Source organism: Onychostruthus taczanowskii, unplaced genomic scaffold (assembly GCF_017590055.1).
Source record: "Onychostruthus taczanowskii isolate IOZ18803 unplaced genomic scaffold, ASM1759005v1 scaffold60, whole genome shotgun sequence".
NCBI classification, from domain to species: Eukaryota; Metazoa; Chordata; class Aves; order Passeriformes; family Passeridae; genus Onychostruthus; species Onychostruthus taczanowskii.
This window is the reverse complement of record NW_024503680.1, coordinates 4,247,364-4,258,546: the sequence shown is the minus strand read 5'-3', so window position 1 is coordinate 4,258,546 and position 11,183 is coordinate 4,247,364. Positions and strand designations below refer to the sequence as shown.

The window sequence follows — 11,183 nt, the reverse complement described above, 5'->3', positions numbered from 1 at the left end:
TGCCCAAACTCCCCTGTAGCTCATCCCTCCTACTGCCAGGCCCACGCTTCCTCCAGTTCCCCTGGGCTGGGATTTCCCCAGCATGGTGCAGCCACCATCAGCTGCCTGTGCTGCTGACCAGGGCAGCTCTGGGGTGAAGGGGCAAAAGGATGAATGGCAGGGGGAGCTCCTCTCTCCAGCCCAAGGAAAAGCCTCCCCTGCAGCAGCAGAAATGGCAGCAGGGCCACGGTAACTCACTCACTCCCTCAGGCCCTGCAAGAGCTGATAAGAAAATGAAAGTAAAGGATGCAGTTCAGCCACTTCTTAGGGGTAAAAAAAAAAAAAAGAAAAAAAAGAAAAAAAAGAAAAAAAAGAAAAAAAGAAAAAAAGAAACCTTACTGCTCTTGCAGTAAAACATTGCCTACAAAGAGAATTATTTACTGAAATCATCTGGTGCTCAGCCTGAATACAAATCATTAATTCTGTTTGATATGGGGCACATGGTGAACCTCCAGCAAGCAGCAAATCTCAGAACAAACAGCTTTGGTTGGCTTTTTTAGTTCTCTGGTGGCCATGCCAAACAAGTGGTGACCCAAAGTTCATGTAGACTTCAAAACTACCACATTCCTCGACTGACATGGATAAAACATGTTGTGGGTACTGAAAATCCTGGTTTTAAGCCAGTTCTTGTTCAAGCATGTTTGGACTCAGCCACCAAGGCTGGGTGAGCTGCCAGGGCTGTCACACACTCCCAGATCCTGCCTAGTCACCTCTGGGTGATGGTAAAAATCAGAAGGTCACTTTTTAGGCAGCAACCTGCAATTCTCATCTCAAACAAATGACTCAACACACCTCTGCTATAATTATCTCTTTTTTTTCCCCCTGCAGAATGTCTCCCTGATTCACTAAGCATCTAAATAATGAATTAATGATTCCAAATAAATCAGAGTCATTTTTCCCTATGAATACAGGGAAATCAACCCTTGCAGTTTGATTGCTAGTCTCACAATATTTCCCTCTAAAGCCCTGCTACCCTGGAAACGTGGTTATTTGGGGCTCTGACGCAGGGTCCTGGCTTTGCCTGCTCGTGTGGGGCAACAGAAGAATATTCCACCCCATCCACAGGTAATGTGGAAAGATAAAAATCCCCAAACTGAAAGAAAATTTACTCCTGTCCTCAAGGCACAAGGCAACATCTGCACACAGCCTGGGATCTGCCAACCACACTCCCAAGTCAGTGATGAGCAGCAGATCACGGCTCATTTCTGTGCAAGCACACGCAGCAGCTGAAGGAAAACTGTCCTGCTGGATGAGTAAACAACATGCATCAGAATTGCTTTTCCAAGCCATTCTCATGATTGATGATTTTTAAATGCATAGAGCTGGGTGAGAGAGGGCTGGATGAGCCCCTTGTTACAGTGAAACATTTTCAGAAACTGAGCACAGGAATGCAGTGCTCAACTGAAAAAAAAAATCCAGATCAAATGGGGTTTTTTATTTTTCCTGGAAACACATGATTCAGGTTATGTGTTTGCAGGAGCTATCTTGGCCCTGTGTGCTCATCCTGACATCAGCACTGCTGTTGCCTGCCAGAGCCAGGAGCCAGAGGGGAGCATCCTCATGCAGGATGTTTGGGCAGAGCTGGCAGTAGCACCTGTACTGTGAGTGAAAACATGGTCAAATGGTTTCCTAAAACACCTAAAACACACAGGAGGCAGGCACAAGAGAAAAGATCTGTGAGTTTGCCTCCAAAGGGTCCAGGGAATAGGAGATGTGGAGGGCATGGGGCTCCAGCCATTCACGGGCAGTGCTCCCCGTGCCCTGCCCTGCTCCTCTCTTCCCATGGCAGGAGGCACCAGCTCCAAGCTTTCATTCTTGGGACAGGGAAAGCTTTGCCTTCATTGCTGAGAGCAGCTCGTGACCCTTCCCATGATCACAGAAGTCCTCCCAGCCAGCTGCTGTCTCTGCCTCAGTTTCCCCAAAGGTCGATGCTCTGGGGCAAAGGGAACTGTTCCTCTCCTCTCGCTGCCCTTCCACACCTCCATAAAGTTGCTCTGCAAGTGCCACCCCAAGCCCAGGCTGCAGGAGCAGCTGAAGTGCACAGAGGGGAAGGGGGCAGGAGCAGGGCAGGATGTCCTGAGGGGTGCACCCCCATGGACCCCCCCCTGCTGCTGTAACTCCAGGGGCACAGATCCACCAGAGCCTCTGCAAACCGCAGAAAAACCATTTCTTCACCTCAAGGAAACACCTTCCACACTTCACCTTTTCGGCGGCACACCCATGGTGGTGAGATTTTATTATACAGGCAGGAAATAACACACAACGTTTTCCACCGCTTATCTGCTCCAGCAAGCACTTTCTGAAGTCAACAAACACACTGGCACCCTCAGCACGCAGCTAACCCCCATCCCATCTGCGGCTTGCCCACCGTGTCCCCGAGCTGCCGTGGTCCGGCGGAGATGCTCAGCTGCTCCCGGGGAGGGATGGGCGCGCAGTCGGGATGGCTGGGCAGGACTCACCCTCCCTCCTCCTCCTCCTCCTCCTCCTCCTCCTCCCCTCTGGCTGATGAGATACCAGCCTCCTCCCACCCCTGCCCGGCTTCAATTCCCGGAAAGCAAGCGGACGCGGTCTTTCTAGAGCCTAGCCTTTCGCCTCAAGTCGTTAATCCAAGGTCGTTTACCTACGGGAAATGGGTTATCAGGGTAAACCCTCTCCCTGCTGATTGTTTCGCCGTTAACTTCCACGTCTGCAGATCCAAGTGACTTCTGGCCCCGTTTATTGCTCAGCAATGCGACCGGGGCTGCCCTTCCTCGGGGTCTGCTTTGGGGTCGCCTCTTTTAGCTCTTGCCCCAGTCTCACAGGATCTGGGTGTCTCCTGCCTCGCAGCCCATCTCACGTCCTCCCTGCACGGGTCTGGACCGCTCGAAGGAGGAACGGGGAAAGGGTTTTGTGCTTGGGGAGGGAGATAGAACTAGGCAGCAGGAGCAGCTGTAGGGAGGGGGCAGCTCTTGAGCAGGGCTCACTCTGCCTGTGCTGGAGGCAGACACCTGGTACATCTCTGCCTGCTGGCACCGGCCGTGGCAGCATGAGCCCCATGGAACACTGCCAGTGTCCTCCTTACCTCTGCTCCCAGTATTCCTGAGCGCTGCGGGCAGGAAAAAGGCTGTCAGGAATGGCAGGGAGGGCGGCTCATGGGGTGCAGGCTTCCAGCCCCCGGTGTGGAAAACTGGGAGGTTTCTCCTGACCGCGAGTGGGACAGAACACAAACAGGCTGAAAGCTTTGGCTCCCCTCCTCAGGCATCCCTCTGCCGCCCCCCTGCCTCCTGCTCCCCCCAGGCAGTCCCAGCACCCAAACCAGCCAGGGGGCTCCGTGACCCTGCGCCCGGCTCCGAGCGGGCCGGGGGGAGGCGCCGGGGGAGGGGCGGAAGCCGCTCCGCTGAGGCTCTGTCGGCACATCCTCCCCGTGTCCCGGGGAAAGTCCGGCACCCTCGAGTCCCGGGCCGGGCTCAGCAGGAGCGGGGGAGCCGCAGCCTGTGCCGGAGGACACGGAGCTGCCGCGGGCACCGGTGCCTCCGAGCGGGGCTGCCGCCCTGGCAGCGCTGCCGCAGCGCCCGATGGCTGCGGACGCTCTCTCCGCCTGGCCCGGCAATGGCACCTTGCCTCGGGCTCCTTGCCCCGTGGATTCCGCCTTCGCCCAGCGCTTCCTGCCCGCCGTGTACCTGACCGTGATCCCCCTGGGGCTGCTGGGGAACGGGCTGGGGCTGTGGCACCTCTGCACGGGGCCCCGCGAGGGTGCCCGCCAGCCCCTCAGCCTGCTGGTGGGCAACCTGGGGCTGGCTGACCTGCTCTATGTCAGCACGCTGCCCTTCCTCGTCAGCTACTACCGCCACGGCAGAGTGTGGATCTTCGGGCAGCCCTGGTGCCGCCTCACCCGCAGCCTCTTCCACCTCAACCTCTACGCCAGCATCGGCTTCCTCACCTGCATCAGCATCCACCGCTACCTGGGCATCGTGCACCCGCTGAAGGCGCGGGGAAGATGCCAGGGTGCAGCCTCCTCCGTGTGGCTCAGCGTGACAGTCTGGGTGTGGGTCGTGGCACAGATAGCTCCCGATCTTGCCTTCAGCAAGGCAGATGGCAACAGGACGCAGTGCCACGACACGACAGGACAGGAGCACCTGCACGTTTACTTGCCCTACACCTTTGCTGTCACCGTGACTGGGTTTGTCATCCCGTTCCTCATCATCATCGGGTGCTACTGCCACGTGGTGTTCGTGCTCTGCAGGAACGACAGCGTGGACCCCAGCCTCAGGAGGAGAAGCATCGGGCTGGTGATTCTCGTCATGGTTCTCTTTTCCATCTGCTTCCTCCCCTACCACATCTTCAGAAACCTCAACTTGTTTTTTCGCTGGCAGCCACAAGGGTCCTGCACACAGGTTTCAAAGGACATCTATGTTTCCTACCAGGTGACTCGGGGCCTGGCCAGCCTCAACAGTGCCCTCAACCCCTTGCTCTATGTGGTTACCAGCAAAGACTGGAGGTCACGAGTGAGGACCATCCGCCAAAGCGCCAGACAGTGTCTGAGGCCACCCTTCCGGAGCAAAACCTCTTGCCAGGCAGCTGAGAAGAAGAGGAACGACATTATTTGTAAGGGAGAGGCTTCTAATGAGCTCTGAGGTACCTGACACCCCTGCTTCTGCCACATCAGCTTGTGCTTGGCCCCTCCCCGGGGGCAGCCCCCACCCTGACACCCGCTTTGCAGAGATGGTGACAGCAGCATCACAGGCTTTGTGCACACAAGGGACAGGCAGGACTGTCAGCATCGGAGAGAAAACTGGGACCAGATTCCAAAAGCAAAACTACTGAACCCAACCATTTTGCCTATGGAAAGAGATGATCACGTTTGCTCCAGTCCAAAGCATTTCCCTCCAGCCTCTCCTGCAGCAGGCTGAGCTGGTTAACACCCCCTTGCTTCCCAGCTCCTCTATGGCTCAGGGATGGGAGGCAGGACACCTTGTCCCTCCACTGCATCCTCTCTACTCTACTGTACTTGTGTTTGAGACAGCATTCCCTCCTTCACCTAAGGAGAGATCCTGCATTGCAGAACAGCTGAGAGGGCAAATTTTTGCAGTGGAGGAAGAGCTTTGGAAATGGAAATATTCATTTAAAAATCAGGTTTTAAGTACATTACTAAGCTGTGCCAGTTCCTTAGTGATTGAGCTGTTTCAGGATCTGTGGGATCCTCTACTGCCCACCTCCTTTGCAAAAGTAAAAGACATTTTTGGCATTACTCCCCCTCTTTTGGAAGACCACATAGCAGAACTAACAAATGGGCATTTTAAAGTGTTTGGAGGCTATTGGTTGGGATTTTCTTTTGGAAGGTGAATGACTGCAGTAGCCTGAACTCCTGCTTTCAAGCAGGAAAATGCCAAGAGAGTTTGCAAATCTTCAGGTGGGTGCTTACATCTTGCATCCAGCCTTGCAAGGGCATGAGATATGACTTGTAAAAATCAGATTGCAAATAAAAAGAGAAGCAGCACTGGCATGAAGGCTTGTGAAGGCAGGATGTGATGGCGAGATCTGTCATCACCAGGGGTGACAGATCTCTGCTTTTAAGCAGAGGCTCCCAAGCAGTATTTTCATTTTTGATCTTAGTGTTACCTACCACAAACAGCTCAAACACTTCAATTCAATAATGTGATTTGCAGCAACAGCAGCTTTTGGAGCCCAGCTGAAGGAAGTGAACTGTGAGTTAAAATCGGCCCTTTCTGGGAAATTACTGGCCCAGGGACAGATGTTGTGCTCTTTTCCTGACATTTATCTCTGTCAGCTGTTCCTCACACAGACCCACCTTAGCTGGGCAGTGGAGGGAGCACAGCTGGCTTTCAGTGCACTTAATATGTCTGCAGTGCAAATAAACACCTCATGCTTTCACTTGTGAGTTGTCTGGCTTCTTTTAAAGCTTTATGGGAGCCTGGGAGCCAGCTGGCCTGCGGCTTGGAGCAGGGGCCTGCCTGCTCAGGGAGTGGTGATGATCTTCCCAGTGCTCTGCAGACAGAAAACTGCTGGGAGACTGCAGGCAGCCAGTGGAGAGTGATCTGTGACAGGCACACACTGAGGAGTCTGCTCAGCATCAGTCAGGGTGCAGCAGAGCCTGAAGTGTCTAGCTCCCACCTCATCCAGAGGAAAACCAAAGATAAAGCATAAATTCACCAATGAGATCTTCTCTCTCTGTAGGAGGAAGACTGAGACATTAGGATCAGACCTGGTCCCTGCTCCTTGCATGTGCGCCCCAGATCCGGGCTTCTCCAGAGCTCCGAACTCTTCTCCTTTCCTCAACAAACACCCACGCCTCTGAAAGCTGTCCAGCTCTTCCATCTTCACACATGGATCCTGTCTAAGGTGCTACAGCTCCCCAGAGAACCAGCCTTGGCTCCCACAGCCCAGGGGAGCTGTGACACCCTGGCACTGCCCCCCTTTGGGCAGGACTGGCTGAAGCAAATCATCACCAAATGCTGGGGAGGGAGCGCTGCAAACTCTGCTCTCACCCCTGCATCCTTGTGCCCAGATGTGTCTTCTTGTCTTCTCCAGTGCCCCCTCCCTTCACTTTCAATAATGATTTAAAGATCTGTGTCCTAAGAAGTATCTCTGAGCCCCAGGGACAGTTGCAGGCATAAATCTTCACATTTTTCTGTGTTCTGTATCTGTCAAAGCAGAAAAAGCCAGTAAGGATCTGTGTGTTGGGCTGATGTCTGAGTTATTTGGGGAGGGATTTTAATTATTTTTTAATCTGTAACTTCACACTCCCCTTGAATTGCAGACAGTGCTGCTTCCCAAGTGAACTGGGGGGAATGGGGGAATGAACTCTTTCCCTTTATTAGGTGTGTGTGTAATTAAGGCTCAACCCCTGGCACATGAGCCTCTTCAGAGCTGGTGATGGAGCAACAAAACTGCCATCCTTCCAGTGTGTGGTCACTGCAGGGATCCTGCTCAAAATGTGTGGGCACAGCTCGCCCCTCAAAACCTTCCAGAGCTCTTTATCCCCTGGAAGCAGAGGGTGGGATTGTGCCTGGAGCAACCAGGGCAGCACCCAGCCTGTCCCAGGTCCCACCTGTGGCATGGGGAGAGTTTTGGGAGTGAGTAAACAGGCAGGGAGCTATCATAATCATCCTTCCCCTTTTCCCAGCACTCTGCCTGACACTGGCAGGGCCACACACAAGCATTTGCTGCTGGCAGGAAGGGGCTGGTGTCACCAGAGAAGCTCCTGAATCATCACCCCTTTTGGGCTCCTGCCTTATGGCCAGCTGAACATTCCCCTTTCCCTCCCTTGGCTATCTGTTGCCATACTCTGAAGATGTCTAAAAGCAAGTGAAAGGAATCCCACCTGCACTCTCTGCTTTTCCACAGCCTCTCTGGTGCAGCAGCATGGCGCAATGGTTTTGTCTGCAAAATCAAGCTGAAAGCAGATTTTTAGCTCCTTTATCAAGATTAGACCCAACCAATAAATCAAACATGGTGGGAATTCTGCTCCTGACACTAATGGGATCAGGATCAAGCTTGGAAATTTGGCAGCATTTCTTGCTTCATTAAATAAACAGCTCTTGGTTGAGGATACGTTGCAAACACAGTCAAGGTTTGTTATGTTACAGAGAACTTTTGAGCTGACAGCCCAGGGAAGCCAGTCAGGCAGAAATAACAAGCACACGTACAGAGGCACAGATGTACAACCACTTTTTTCCTCCAAAATGCAGAACTGGGGATTTTTTTTGGCATGCAAAACACTCTACAAGAAGAAAATATTGCTATCAGCAACATCTAAATGCATAGAACTCAACTCTGATTAATTCTTCATTTTATTTTGCACACATTAGCTAAAATCTGGCTCTGACTCAGTTCAGGGGTGTTGGTGTGGCCAGTGGAGCCCTGATTGCTGAACAAGTGTGGGTTGGCTGCCCTGTGCTCAGAACGTGGGCTCATGCCTTTGTGTCAGAGGCTTCCACAGCCCGGGGGAGCAGGAGCTGCTGCACACAGGGGCTGGGGGTGCTGGGGACATCACTGTGGCACTGGGATGGTGCACGGGACAAACAGGCCATGGCCATAACGTGAGCGCCCTCAGGCCAGGTGAGGTGTGGAGCTGGAGGAGAAGCAGCCAGAGCAGGAACCTCCCACAGGATTTGGCTCTCCATTGCTCCAGGCACCCAGCAGTAGGACTTTGGTGGAGCATCTTTTACAGCGTGGTGGGAGGCTGCAGTGTGCACACAAAAAGGGATGAGTCACTCAGGTCACTAATGAAAGGTCACAGCATTTTCAGATTCTGTGAGAGCCATTTATTTCTTCAGCAAAACAATTTCATTGCTAAAGTACCTTTGGCTGCAGTGACAACAAACCTGACAGGTTATCTTATTTACCAAGGGTATCGATCAGACTGGGATGGAATAGTAGATGCAATTATCCAGGTGAGCTGGGAAAAATGGTAAATATACCTGCCACTGGGGTGCTGTTGGTGAATATTTTAATAAAAGAGAAAAAGCTGAGTCTTTGTCTATACTACACGGAGTGCTTTGGCATCCGAGGGACCAACAGCTTGCGCAGAAGAGAGCAAATCACAGAAATAGAACAACACTTAGCGTGCCTGTGTGAAGCCATCAGTCCAGTAGCATCCTGCAGTGCAGGCAGTTATAAATAGGCGGTGCCGGCTGCGCGGGACCGGGGCAGCGGGAGAGCGAGCAGCGCACGGCAGCTCCGGCCGCTGCCCCCGGCAGCATTGGTATGTGCGCTGCACAGCGACTGCGGCTGCACCCTGCGGGCACCCGTTTGTCCTGCAGGACTCGCCGAGCCCAGGTTTAAAAGAGTTGTGGCATCTTTTGTGCCGTTCGTTTAAATATCCCCCCCCCCCCCCCCCCGCAGCAAGAGCTCCTTGCCCCGGATCGCTGCTCGAGGCAGGCGCCAGCACAGGAGCGGGGCAGTGAGGAAGCCCCGGGAGATGCTCAGTGCACCACGACCTGTGCTGCCTCCTCAGCGTCCTGGGAGGAAGCTATCATCTGAATTTTGCCCAACACCTCCGCTCTGTCATGAGCAGGAAACACTCAGATCCGATCTGGCTCCCTGAAGAGCCCTTCGTGCCAACGCACAGCCCAGCCAGCGTGAAATTCTTCTGCTTGTTTGGGCTTATGGGCAAAAAGTTTACCCTGAGGAGCATCACAGAGCTCCCAGGCTTTCCAAAGGCACCACAGCTCCTCCTTGGAGAAGCTGCTTCTGTGCTGTGCTCAGGACATCCAAGGACAGGAGTCAGATTAACTCTGTCCTGGCTGCCTTTGCTCACATGTGGAGGTGCAGAGGTGCACCTCTGTGCTCAGCAGAGATGGGGAGAGCCACCCACCACAGCTCCCAGTCTGCTCTGACCAGCACAGCCCACCCTGCAGAAGCTCTGTGTCTCCAGTGCAGGCAGGGGGGAGACAGTGCCACGGCAATGGGGAGCTGCTGGCACGGAGGAGAGCTCAGGGGCAGGTTCACTGGTGGGGGTGCCAAGAGCCAGGAATTGTCACTGAATGAAATGTTACTCGGTTTGGAGGCATAAACCCCCCTTTGAAAGTGTGTAGTGCTGGCCACACAGTGCCATGCTGAGAGCCCAGAGGAGATGGGGTGCAGTTCCTTTGGGATGCAGCTCATCCATGAGCCTGGCCCTATCCAAGACCCCAGCAGGTCTGCACTATCCATCACGAGATGCTGCAGCTTCCTCAGGGCTCTTGGAGGAAAGAAACTTTCTGTGTGCAAAGCTGAAACAACAGATCCATCCCTGGAGCCACTATCCCACTGCACTGAGCTGGGATGTGGGAAAAGATCTGGCAGGGTGCCCCAGGGCAGACACCAGCTGCACAAGGGCCACAGTGAGGCAGAGGGGCTGCACGAGCTGAACCTTTATTTTCCTTTCCAGTAGGGCAGGTAGAAGCAGAGGGTGGCTCATGGGCAAAGCAGCACTCAGCCTGGGAGTACAGGACACATCCTCTCCCAATGGTGTAGCACAGGGATGAGTGCTGGATTGCAGCCACACTGCCAATCCCAGCCTGGGGGAGGTTCGCAGTGCCTCCATAAAGGGGGCTGTTCACACGTGGCTCTCAAGCCAGAAACCCCCAAAAGGCCTTGCCCTGAGCCTGTGTGATGATGCCCAAGGGATACCCAGAGCCTCACCTCCTGTCACTGCTCAGCACCTCAGCTCCTGCCTCAAGAGACACACAAAGGACCTAAAAGTCAGTTAAATGTTTCAGATCACAGAGAAATTTCTGGTTTATTTCTCCATTTATTTCAGGGGGTTTGCCTGCCTCCAAAAAAGCCTACTGTTAATTTAAATCCCTCAAACAGATTCATGGCAGATCTGTGTTCCAGTGCCTGGGACAGCTGTGATTCCTGTGCCACCATTTGCTGTGTCCCAGGGACACCACACAGCCCCTGAGCATGGCTGGAAAGAAAGGGCCAGGGCTGGAGCGGGGGACAAGCAGCTGGTCCAGGCAAACAGGGACATTTTTGCATTTGTAGTTCATAGAGGATCTGTCTTTTCTCCCCAGTTAGTCCTTCCAGAGAAAAGCCTGGAGAGAAACAGCTGGAAATTCTTTGTATATAAACAAGACTTAGTAAAATCTGCAGTTTTAAGGCGGAGGAAGAAACAAGTCCCTAAAACGGTGCTTACGCTGCAAGAGAAAACAGATATTTCATTTTGTTCTGTTCATTCTCCACTGGGAACCTGCTGTGCTCTCAGGCATGGGCAGCAGGAACACTTTCACAGGGCATTTACAGCTCCCTTGGCTGGGAAATCGCTTGTGGCCCCAAACCCAGAGCTGTTCTGGCCAGTGGAGTGTGGGACCAGCCATGGAGCATCGCTAGCAGGGGAAGAAAAATGAATCTTGGAGGAATCAAACGCTGCACTGAAATAAGCCGGTGCCTGGCTGGGAAGCTCAATCAACCTCTCAGCACCGGTTCTTCAGAGAAAAACAGGAAAGGACATCTTGAGTTTTACTAATAAATTCACTTTTCTCCGGTTGAAGCCATGGGGCAGATTTGTTTTCTAGCGGGTTATTTTTAGCATCGAAAGGAACCATTTGCTGTAAACTGTCTGCCCGGGAAGCGGAGCTCCGGGGGCCGCGGCCGAGACTGCGGCAGCGCCCGCGCCGCCGGCTCAGCGCCCCGGCCCCGGCCCCGGCTCAGCGCCCCGG

General features: G+C 53.6%; 1 protein-coding gene across 1 annotated transcript in view; it reads left to right on the top strand.

Moving 5' to 3' along the window:
* The first annotated feature begins 2,866 nt into the window (after positions 1 to 2,866).
* KCNK15 (potassium two pore domain channel subfamily K member 15) overlaps positions 2,867 to 11,183 on the top strand; it is a 19,356-nt gene continuing 11,039 nt past the window's right edge. Inside the window, exons 1-2 of the transcript XR_005953745.1 lie at positions 2,867 to 4,653; positions 6,214 to 6,378. The gene's annotated coding sequence lies outside the window, so the exon portion shown is untranslated. The remainder of the gene's footprint in view (positions 4,654 to 6,213; positions 6,379 to 11,183) is intronic.